General features: G+C 38.8%; 1 protein-coding gene across 5 annotated transcripts in view; it reads left to right on the plus strand.

The window, feature by feature from the left end:
- Positions 1-12,536, plus strand: part of CDK14 (cyclin dependent kinase 14) — a 704,276-nt gene that overhangs the window by 625,371 nt on the left and 66,369 nt on the right. The gene's annotated exons all lie outside the window — the stretch shown is intronic.

Here is a 12,536-nt window from a genome sequence, read left to right on the forward strand (position 1 = left end):
ACAATTTTTTTCCTTGATTGCTCCCATTTTAAAATGAGGAGATTTTACACAAAGTCTGGGTTTCCGGCTTTTCTTGAGAAATCAGCAGCTTTGGCAACACTAAACTCACATTCCTGCCAGAAGTTTGTGTATGTAACTGAACTGTGGCTGCCTCCTTTGGAAAGGACATGGGCTCCCTAGTTTAGTTTAGTGGCCATTTGGGCCACTTCACTCATTTCTGATTCCTGGGTGGCCCCTAGTACAGACCTTGTTGTGGTGAAGCATTTATTTTATTTTTTTCCTATTCGATTCTTTGGCCTCTGCTATTCTGCAGGTGTAAAGCAGAACCTAAACGAGATAGTCTCTGAGCCTGTCGGCCTGTCCCGGTCATCACACAGGCTTTACAGAAAAAAGCATAAGATGGCAACTTCTGAAAAGGCTGCGTCTTTAGTGCCAGTTGGAAATGTCTGGGTTTTTTGGAAGTTTACGCCTATATGTATCTTTTCATTTAATGCAACATAACTCTGAAGCAAACAGAGAACCAACTTTTTTGTGAGGAAGGCTTTTTATTTGCTAGCCCATATTGTTACTTGCTTGTGTGGCTGTTCAGGAATTAAATGTTCCAGTGAATTGAAAGATACAGACAGCATCGCAAGGGCTCCTCTTCCTTCCTCTCTCTCTTAATGTGAAATGTTAACAGGCTGAACTGTCAGCAGATTACATGTCCACATTGTCTTGTGGGTGATTAGTCAATACATTTGGACTTAGCTTTTGTGTATGCTCAATGTGGAGGTCAATTTTGGCCTCTCAGGAGTATGGTGGTGATTTATGAATGATTGGAGAAAAGATTCCCAGATTGATAAAAGATGGTGTATAAATGCCAGTCGGGAAGTGTTACTAGTAGACTTGCTATTTCATACGTAAGATTCTTCATTCTTCTGGTTATTTCTCCCTATTGGATAAAAAGTTACCCGGAAGCACAACTTTATTCACCCAGTAGCATTTGTACTCTCACTTCAATTGGTCAGACAAAGAGTGGGGCTGAGTTTTTGACCAGTTACCTCCTGGTTCTGAGAATGGTTTTAATTCATGAGGGTTGCAGCAGATGCTATTGAGAGTATTTGACCTGCATTACCATAATGAGAGCCCCTGACTTTATAAATCCCTTAGCCAATTCAGTAGAACAAAACAAAAATTGGACCTTATTTGTGCTGCTGCCTCATACACACATACACACATACACACAAGCAAGCTTGAATTTCCATCGCAGGTCTGTGCCCTTTCTTCTCTGCTCTTTTGAGATCTCTGTGACCTGAGCCTGGCCAGTCAAAACGGCTAGAATGTGTTTCAGGTCAGCTTTTCCGTGTAAATCAAATCATGCTCACTGGATTAAAGAGCTGCTCGGAACTACAGTCATCAGTATTTAAAAGCCTTTACAAAGATGTTTTTTCTTTGTAGTATGTTTTTAAAACTAGATTCAAGGGTATTATCTAGAACCTCTTCCTCTAGAATTATCTAATAATACTAGAAATATGTTCTCTATGAATTTTGTCTTTTTCACATCAACTTTTAAAGCTTTAATATTATTACTGCCTTTGTTGTTTTCTTCAAAATCCAGATACCTCAGTTTGATTCAACATTATATTAAGGAAACATCTAAATTTCTTTTTCTTAGAAAAGCTGCATGGAAGCTGGATTTTAAGAGTTTTCTGTCAGTCAGCAAAAAAGGAAATCATTTTAATTTTTCACCTTTGTAGGATTTTCTTTTAATCAAATGGGTTCATCTTAGAGATGAAATAGCATAGCCTATATATTGGCCTAATACATCCTGCACAGTGGAGCTGATTCTAATCAATAGCTGAATACCAGTGTCTATATTGTAGACATTATAGAGTCAAAAGTCTACATAGGGCTTCCCTGGTGGTGCAGTGGTTGAGAGTCCACCTGCCAATGCAGGGGACACGGGTTCGTGCCCCGGTCCGGGAAGATCCCACATGCCGTGGAGCAGCTGGGCCCGTGAGCCATGGCCGCTGAGCCTGCGCATCCAGAGCCTGTGCTCCACAACAGGAGAGGCCACAACAATGAGAGGCCTGCGTACTGCAAACAAACAAAAAGTCTACATAAGTAAGGGTATTCATAAAGAAAATATGTAATTCCCTAGATTTTGATTTTGTTGTTGATGAATTAATTAACAGTTTAGAACAAGCTGAAGCATCTTAAATTTTCCTCAAATGCCCCAGTTCTTTGTAAAGCAGAGAGATTGGGAAGGAGAGGAAGGGGCAAGAGGTTGAGGGCTCAGAGAGCCTAAGACTGTAACCTAGCATTTTAGCCACCTCTCTCTGGGGAGTTACAGAGGTAAATGTGGAAAATGCATTGTATCACTTCTGGTTTTGAAATGACAGAGGACTGAGTAGAGAGGAGCGTTTCAAGTACTAAGTTTTCTCTTATACCACAATGCCAAATTGTTTCTAAACTTGAATATACTAAGGTCACTTCAGTTATTTAGTTAATAATCCTGGATTTACATAAACTGGCCTTACTGGAAAAGCTAATGAGAAGCATTTTTCTTTGCAACAGAGAGCAATTTTGGTTTCAGAGTCTTGTAACCAAATGAAACGAAAAGAAAACCACATGCACCTAAGTTTAAAAATGCAGCCAATGGATGATCAAGATGCTGTGCTTCCTACAGTTTGTTATCCTCTAAAGATATGAATAGACTACAGATTGCATAGATTGTCCCCACCCTTTTTATCAGCATTAAAGGATAAGACTTTCCTAAAGTCTGAGAGCGCCTTAAATACGCATACAAATTTTCCCTAAGGGAAAGACCGGAAACTATATTGAATATCACATCCATTAGTATCACTTATATTTGTGCACAGTGATACTGAATACACCCCCAGGCTGAGCTTAATTTTCCAGTTATTCTGAATTGAGAGAGGAAGTGCACAGTCACTCTTGTCTGCTCTCCTTTTGCTGAATACAGGGGATAAGAATGGCCTCTAATCTTTTAGACAGATGTTTTATAATTTTCCTGAAATGGTATATGCTCATTATGGAACATCTCTTTTTAATGAACCAATTGGTCTTCAAACCCTATTAAATTCATAATAAATATAGAAATACCTGTCTGGTGCATGCAAAAACTGTATTTGGTTCAAGTGCAAGAAGTTAACTGCATGCATATTTTGGTGACCCTCTCCTTGCTTTCTAGTATATTATCTTTGCTAATCAATGTTATTTAAGTATCATATGAAAATGAAAAAAAAATGTGGTAGACTCTTTCTGTCTGACTCAGTCATCAAGCAATAATTTCCTAAAAGTAGGCTGCCAGGTAAACAGTAGGCTGCATAAATTGCTCAAGAATTTTAATTAAATAAGAGAAAGATTTTTTAAAAAACCGAACTCCAAGCAAAATATAATTCATTGGTGCTTAAGACTCTCTGGCATCGCTAACTGAACGTTCATTAGAGAGGTGTTCACACACCCTGGGGAAGTGGGGGGCAGTGCCAAAACCCCTGGTGAGTTTTTAAAAATCCAGGGTCCTGGGGTCTTCCGCATTTTAAAGAACCCCAAAGGATGTTGATGTAGGTAACCTTTGAACCACATATTATGACCTGTTCGGTAACTATTTAAGAATTGTACATTTATGAAGTAAAATAATCAACTTATTTGGGCTAGGACTGGATAAAGACAAAATAGGAAAAGCCATCCCTTCCTTTCCCTTCCCTTTTTTTTAAGGAAGATTTATATAAAGTTGTGCTGTCCAGCAGGGTAACCACTAGCCACGTGTAGCTATTTTAAGTTCATTTTTAATTAATTAAAATTAAACTAGGGCTTCCCTGGTGGCGCAGTGGTTGAGAGTCTGCCTGCCGATGCAGGGGACATGGGTTCGTGCCCCAGTCCGGGAATATCCCACATGCCGCGGAGCAGCTGGGCCTGTGAGCCATGGCTGCTGAGCCTGCGCGTCCGGAGCCTGTGCTCCGCAACGGGAGAGGCCACAACAGTGAGAGGCCCGCGTACCGCCAAAAAAAAAAAAAAAAAAAAAAACAATTAAACTAAATTACAACCTTGTTCCCCCAGTAGCAGTACACGTTTCAAGTGCTCATTACCCACCATGACTAGTGGCCACCATAGAGACAGGGCAGAGCGAGGACCTTTCCAGCATCACAGAACGTTCTACTGGACAGCACGGGTGAAGAACGTTTCTCCTGCCTGCCTTTGAGGAATCAGGAAAATTGAACTGAATTCAATCAGTAAAAATATGTTTCAGTTCTAGAATATAGCCACTTCAGAGAAGCTCAAAACGTTTGCGGAAGAGAGACACTCAAGTGAGGAAAGAGGCAGGTGGCAAAGTGAGAGGGACAGAGACGGTTGACTGAGAGCCACAGAAAGCGCTGTGTCACAGGGACAGGAGCCATCACGAGGAAGCGGGCGTGGGGATCTTTCGGGGGAAGGAAACATGGTGCGGTTTCCTCAGGGATGGTGGTCTGTGTTGAGATTGCTCAGGGAAGTAAGGAAGAACAGGTGGACAGTCCTTAGACTTCTTAAAGCTGCATGGCAGGCCTCACAAATCCTGAATGGCCGTCAGGATCCACAGGAGCTTTGGTTTGTCTGCTGTCAAACTCAACCGCCATCTCAACTCTGGTACCTGCCCCTGGAGAAACAGCGCCCTCTAGCTCTCCGTCATGCTGTGACCTCTTCTGTCCCTGCATTGACTAACAGTACTTTTATCTTCTCTTCATCTCGTGGCTTTTGCTGACTTGTTTCTGCTTATTCATGAATCCTGCTTATCATTGCTTCTCTTGTCCCTCTATTCCTGGGGCAGTCTATAGCCAAGCTCTTTTCTTCAGATTCAGACCCTCCTCCAGTCCAGAGCAGCTCTGATTGGTGTAGCCATCATCATGGAGAGAGAACAAGGCTTTGAGCAAGGCTGTTGGGTGTGTCCAGTCAGCTGAGCTGTGAACTGTGTGGCCATCCTTTCCTTAAGGAACCCCTCAGAAGAGGGCTCTGGGCTTAGCAGTCTCTGAAGCTTCTAGGAAAGCAAGCAGTATAGATGGAAGGCACTCGCTTGGCCTGTACACTACCAAGGGAAAAATCAGACAAGTATAGAGGGAAACTCCAGTTTTCATGGAGTAACAACATCCTCAATGTGTGCTGTTTTTGACTAACGGTCTTTTTAAGCCATGTTGCGTCTTCTCAACTGTAGACACAAAAGGAGATAACACCCATTAGTACTTATCACAGTATAAGAAATTCAAGTGTTGGATCTAGTTTTCTTTCAGTAGCAGAAAGATTTATTATTTTTCTCCTGCTAGAACTGTTATTTTCTGCATGACTCTGCAAATTTTTTTCCTATCAAACTACAGTTTTATCTCTGTTTATTATCTCTGTTGTCTCATGTAGTTGACAGCAGTAGTTGTGGAAATAACAACAGGCAGAGGGGGAAACAAACCTTAGTGTTCCTCGCAGGTTTTATTTAAAGAATCCCTGGTTTTTGTCGTTACCTCTACGTTGCTGCAGATTAAGAAATATATATTATTCAGGAACTTGACAGTGCTTCGAACCATACACATGCAGACTACGTTTGTGAACATTTGATTGAGAAAAGGCTGGAATGTGGTTTAGTTTCTCCACCCCCCTTTCCTTAGCTTCCCCTTTGCCCAAGAGAGTCTATTACGTCCTCTAAATCCCCTACTTAGCAAAATAATGGGCCAAGGAAGTTTGACTCTTCTCCCAGTCCCTTCTCTGCCCCTCTGGCCTTCCCTTCCTTTGGGTCTCCTCTGATCTGTACCCCACACCCCGTCCACCAGCCCTGTGAAGGGGTTCGCCAAAGACTAAGTCCTTTACTATCTAATTTGCTTAATTCTGTCCTGGGTTGTCACAAAGCAGAATGAAAAGGAAGTTTAATATATCATGCTTCATTCATCCAGAGTGCATTTTTTAAAGTATTTACTTTTCTCTATATTGACGTAATTTCAGATTTACAGAAAAGTTGCAGGAGTAGTACAAAGAATGGCTGATACACAACATCCACTTCCCCCAAATGTTAGCATTTTACTACATTTGCTCTATCATATTCTTTCTCCCTCTCTCTCTCTTTCTCACACAGACACACAAATGTGTGCACATAACACAGTTTTTCCTCACACGATGCTCCATTACCTTTAAATATTTCAGTGTGTTTTTCTTAAAAACAAAGAATTCAGAGTGATATTTTTTACATTAAAAATAGAGGGGTTTTGTCCTTGCTTTTCCTTTACCCTTCTCTGAGAGTTTTTAAAAGCAAAATGGCTAAAAGAGAAGAAACTTGTTTGATGCTCCACAAATTGGTTCATCAGCCTACAGATGCTCAAAAATCGGCTATGTTTTTGAGATTCAATGTTTCCAGGTCAGATGAGCTTTCAAGCTGAGGATGATGGGCCGGTGTGGGGGGCGGGGGCTGAGAATAGCACTGCAACTTGCATCTTCCGTCTTTTTAAAACCGAAATTAATTTCTTAGGGACTATTTAGCCAGCAGCATAACACGAGTGAAGCTTTCTTATAAGTAGTGGGCATAGATGTGATAGGGCTACTAGCAAGATATCTATTAGAATGCTTGGCCAAACTATTATGAAGTTAACAATCACATATAACTATAATCAGTTCAGGTGCTCTATTTTTCCTTTTCATTTAATGTTGATTCTTATGAATTTGGGATACAGAGGGAATCGTCTATGCCCTAAGTGCACTGTATTGTATTATTAATACCAGGATAGCAGCTGAGTCCCACTAGACAGTCTTTGTGGTCTGCGGATACTCTAAGAAGTGTCTGAGCATAAAAGGAGGCTGTTTGAGTTGAAGTGGGCTGATGGTCTGGGATGACATTTGAATGCATAGAGGACAATGTCTAAATGACAATGTCGAGAAGAGAAGGCAAAAACTTGAAACTATTGCCATTGTCCCACAAATGCTCATCACTCCTGAGATGCTCCTCACAGACAAGCTTTGTCTGGGTAGAAATAGGGGAGTGGGATTGAGGAGAGATAGACACTGGGGCCCTGGGACAAAAGCCAGGGATTCGGTCCTTAGACACATTAAAATTCTAGACAGATAGCAAATGTGATGAAAACCACAACCCGAATGTATTTCAAGTCTAACAAAGTTAAACATTTTAGCTAAATTATTACAAGTATATTTAACAAAATGTTTGCAATACTCTGAGATGCTTCAATGAATAAAGCTTTTAAGAACATCAAATTGGTTGTGCAAATGAATAATTTAGTGGGTCTCCTTTGGAATTTAGGATAGCTGTTTCCTCTACCCCACACACACACACATAGACACACACACACACTGTACACTCACACAGCCAAATAGAATAATTTTTCAACAGTCCTAGAGTTGTTAGAATAATGTCATAGATTAAACAAAGGATAACTTCTCCAGCTGATGAAATAGTGTACAAGATCTAGAAAAGAAACAATACACAAGTTTGAGAAATTGATCTCATAAAAAATATTAGCGGGCATGCCAAGCATGGAATCTAATACTGTACACTTAAATTCCATACTTGGCTGAATTTTTTCCCTTTAAATTACCACCATTCTTTTAATGTAGTTTGCACTGTGTATAGTGCCCTTGGATTTTTAATTGCTCTGGATTATCATTTTCAATGCAATTAGTAAAATGCCCTCAATTACATATAATAATTACTGTAAATGGGGCTATTGGCCTAATTACTATAAATGGGGAAAGATGTGTGATTATCATGTGCAATTAAATCATGTACAGTATTTATTTTACATTATTATATAAATGGTGTAATGATCACATGTAATTATATTGTATCATTCCTTGGTCAACAAATCTACTTCATGTTAAGATATCTAGAATTGTGATCCATTGCCAAAGGTCCATGTAGTAGATCTTTTTTCCTAAAGTATTGGGTTATTCTGTGGGCTGGGAACCCACTAAATAAACTGATTGTGCATAGGCAAGAAAAATCTGGAAGGAACAAAAATTATTTTACCTTCATTAAAATCAAGAATGTCCAGATTATCCTATGTTGTCAGTGTTAAATCCTCCCTGAGCCCAATGCCAACTTTCACCATACCTATTTGTTTTTATGTAAACATGTGAAAATCAACACCCCCTAAATGGTGGCAACATTTAAAATATGCCTGGGGAAAAAAAAAGAGGTCCTTTCTTCACTGTGGCCAACATGATAATCATCCCTAGTTTACAAATGCACACTTAACAAGCTTACAGCACATAATTAATTCTGCAAAGGATGCTGTTTGACAGAGTGGGATTATGAGAATTGCATATTGATAGTGGCAGGAGAAATAAATCTATTTTCTCTACATAAGGTAGGGTGTTCTTGTGTGTTCTTTAGAAACTGGCACATCTCAGAGGTGTTGCTCTCAAAATGATCTCAGGATGGAAAGAAGTCAGTAATTACAGAGCCAGGCATTCAGTTGTGTCCTAATTTTCCCACCAGTTTTTCAGTGTTTCCGCTGCCTCAGAGACTTAAAGCATTCTCATTAGGTAGCTGCAGAGGCAGCCGCTTGCCTACTCCCTCATTCTCTCACTCGCATTTCCTTTTTTTTTTTCCATTCCTGCCTTGGGAGTGACTGTGAAGATCATTTGCTGGAATGATTGGCAGGTTAGAGGATTCGATCAGATGAGTTCCTCTTAGTGCAGGTCAAAAAGGCTAGTTAGCAGGAGCTGTCGAAAAATGCCAGCAGCATTCGAAATGGGAAATGTCATGACTTCGAGGCAGGGGGTGCCACCTGGAACAGAAAGCCCCCAGCTCATTAGCAAGTTACAGGATGCGGGCTTAACTGGAGGGAGCAGAGAAGGAAAGATAATACCCAATAGGGAAAATGATTGTGAAGTGGAATTGATTTCATGTATAATTTGTTTATCACTAGAGGGGACAAATGCTGTCCTTCTGACACGAGCAGAGGAGTGTGGACTATGAATGAAGCAATTTAGCATAATCTCCAGGTTGCGCTTTGGATTTAAGGAATGCAAACTTCTTTATTCTTAACTGTGGAAATGATCAGGTCATGTTACATTAATTAAAGCTGACATACTCTCAAATGTTTTATCTGGGCAATTGTGGCAGCTCGACAAACGGATAGAGATGGGCAACTTTAGAAAATAACGGGATTTTTTTTTTTTTCTTTTTCCTCTGCTGGTGTGGAAGACTAGCTCAGTTGCATACTGAATTATAACAGACTTGGTGTTTATCTTCAGTGCTTAGCTAGGCTACACAATCAAACCAGGGTTCCAGATTCTCATGAAATCTCATTTATAGAGGAGAGCGTTTGCCCTTTGGGAGATTTAGATTGAATCCATGTTAAAATATACATGTATATTTTAGAATATGACTATATCATATTTTGGTACAATGTGAAAACTTTAATCTTTTTTTTAAAGGAGCAGCTCTCCAGTAATGAAACTGGAGCCTAGTTGTCAGTTCATCTGGATAGAATTTGATATTTTATCATAAAGTCAACAACTTACAGTAGCATAGTTACAAACAAAACTAAAATAAAAAAGTGTCCTTACAGGAAGAATTAATCTGCAATTTGTAAAAAGAGAATGTAGTGGCAAAACAGAAAATAATATTGCCTAGCATGTACTCGAACCAAACTCCAAATTTAAAGGTTTCAGTATTTTTTACAATGCATTAAATGGGCTTTAGTGTAAAGCTTTTTCCTACATAAATTCCATCAGAAAATGTATTTTCTTTTGATAAGAAACTTTTACGATATCATTTATCTTTTACATGGAGATCTTTATTCTGTTATTTTAAGTCACAGATGCCACAGCTGCAAGTCTTTCTGGCTGAACACTAAAGGATGTTTACTTAGCATCCAGATTTTGATTACAACATATATTTTCAAAATGTTTTTGTCTTGAGTTTTCTTTTCTCTTAAATACTGAGACATTTTATGAGGCAGTTATGAAATAACCAGTGCTTGTTTCATCAAGCGGCCTCAGATTGCTGTCTTAAGTGAATAGGAATCTTAAAATCTCCTAGTGGAAACACTGGTGGAAAATTCATTCTGTTCTGTATTCAGCATGAAAAGCTTAGCATTAAGCTACTGAATATAGCTGTCAAGATATACTGCATTACTTTTGTCAAATCTAAAAATTTAAACATCAGTGTGAATCCACTCATCCCCTTATTTGGGAGCTTTATTGTGTGGTCCAGGAGCTGGCCTTTAAAAAAAAATTATGAAAGACTTTTGAAATAGCTCATCTAAAGTTAAGATGTTTTATTCTTCCACAGTAACTCAATTTGTTAATAACTGACAGATTTATTAGAAAAATGAATAAGTCAACTATTTTGAAAGAAAACACTGTCAATAAAATTTTTAATAAGAGGATTGGGTCTAGTTGTCTTCCCAAGGACTTCACAGTCTCAGACGCTTGAAGTAAGATGCCCTTACCTGTCAAGATGGGCCAGATGAAGGAGTCCAGCCATGCAGAGCCGGAGGTGACTAGTGGCCTTTGTTCATACCTGGTCTCATTTCTCACTCTTTCCTCCATGCTCTGCCCTCACCTTGGCTTTCCAAAGTCAGCTCTGCATTCACAGACATTGTAGACTCTCCGCTATTTTGCCTTCTTCTCAGTTAATCTCCTCTCCATCAACTAAAATAATATCTGATACATACTGACATTATATTTATCATTCCCTTTGTTGAATCTTTCCACAGCTCTATGGATTGAGTGACCTTGTTGTTGAAAGTTTCACAGTCAGATTTATGGGTTCCCCTTAGATAAGTTCCCTAGTTCCAAAGAAAAGAAATGGCATCCTTATAATTGTCCTCTTTATCAGTAGTTCTCAACGTGTGGTCCATATACCCTGGGGATCCCCAGAAGTTCCATGGGGGTCAAAACTGTTTCCTTAATAATATTAAACTGGTCTTTGCCTTTTGGACTGTGTTGACATTTGCACTAATGGCGCAAAAGCAATGGAAGTAAAACCGCTGGCTCCTTAGCATGAATCAAGGCAGTGGCACCAAACTGTCGTCCTAGGCACTGTTTTCTCTACCGCCACACAATGGTAATTGTTTTTAAAACACAGTTTCACTTAATAATGTTCTTGATGAAGCAGTTAAGATTATTAATTTTATTAAAGCTCACCCTTTGAGTAAATGTCTTTTTAATATTCAGTGTGACTAAATGGGAAGTTTACATAAACCATCTCCACTGTGTACCTAATTACTCTGGATTTCTCAAGGGAAAGCTGTGGGCAGGTGTTTGAGTTGCAAGGGGAACTGGCTGTTTTTCCCTGAAACATGGTCTTTAAGGGATGACTGACAGTGGTTATCGGTTATGGTTTTTCAGACTTGGGTATTTGGCAGACGTTTCTTAAAAATGAACAAAAAGTGAGTCTGTCACCCCAGGAAAACAACCAATAGCATTTGCTGCCTAAGATAAAATTAAAGCTTTCAGTAGAAAATTAGAATTTGGGGAAACCATAGAAAACTTTTATTTGCCACTGTGGGCTTGACAACTTTCCAAATATTTTTCAAGTGAGATGGGTAGTGACATAAGCAAATGTGATTTTTTTGAAATTGTATAGTGAAATGTGTCAACGTTCAAAAGAGCTGTATAACCCATTGAATCAATACTTTCCAAATGACCAGTGTGTGATTGTAGAAAATCATTGCATGGGTAAAATACTCACTGAAAGTGCAAAATAAACCAATAAATTTTAAAGTAACAGAGTACAAAGAATTCATGGATACGGTTTCTAATTTCCCAGTGCAACTAATCTTTAAGAAACTACCACTTGTTGAGTTTTGTTGTAATATAAAAGAATATATATCCACAATTATCTGAAAGGGCTATTAAAATACTTCTTTCTTTTCCAACTACATATCTGTGAGAGGCGGTATTTTCTTCAGTTGCATCAACCATAATAACATATCGTAGAACAGACTGAATGCAGAAACAGATAGGAGAACCCATCTGTCTGCTATTCAGCCAGATATTTAAAAGTTTTGCATAATTGTAAAGCAGTGCCACCCCTCTTGCTAATTCTGTTTGGAAAATATGGTTATTTTATTAAAATAGTGCTTTTATGTTAACATGCAATTGGGTTATTTTTAATGAATTAATAAATATTTTAAATTATCAATTTTAATATCAAATATGGTAAACACCAACAGCTGTAATCCATATAAACGAATGCTCTGGGGGTGTCCTTTATAATTTTCAAGTGTATAAAGAGTCCTTAAGACCCAAAAGTGTGAGAGCTGCTGCTCTATACCCATAGTGTCATGCATTAACTCTAATATGCTAATTTTGCTGGTAACATTTTCCCCCTTGAATAAATTACTCTTCATTGCAATTTTTTTGTTTTGCTCAACAGAGTTATTCCCATTCTGTCTGTCTAATTGACTATCTCAGTTTTTCTGGAGTACAGTGAATAAAATCCCAATTCTTGTTCACACAGATGTCATCTGAAAATTACAGTTGAGTGCCATTTAAATCTGTGTCCTTGATGATTAGAAGGCTAACTCTTAAAAGACTTTTGCTGTATATTACTTTGG

This window comes from Aethalodelphis obliquidens, unplaced genomic scaffold (assembly GCF_003676395.1).
Source record: "Aethalodelphis obliquidens isolate GAN/ISIS:26980383/991018 unplaced genomic scaffold, ASM367639v1 scaffold5, whole genome shotgun sequence".
Lineage (NCBI taxonomy): Eukaryota > Metazoa > Chordata > Mammalia > Artiodactyla > Delphinidae > Aethalodelphis > Aethalodelphis obliquidens.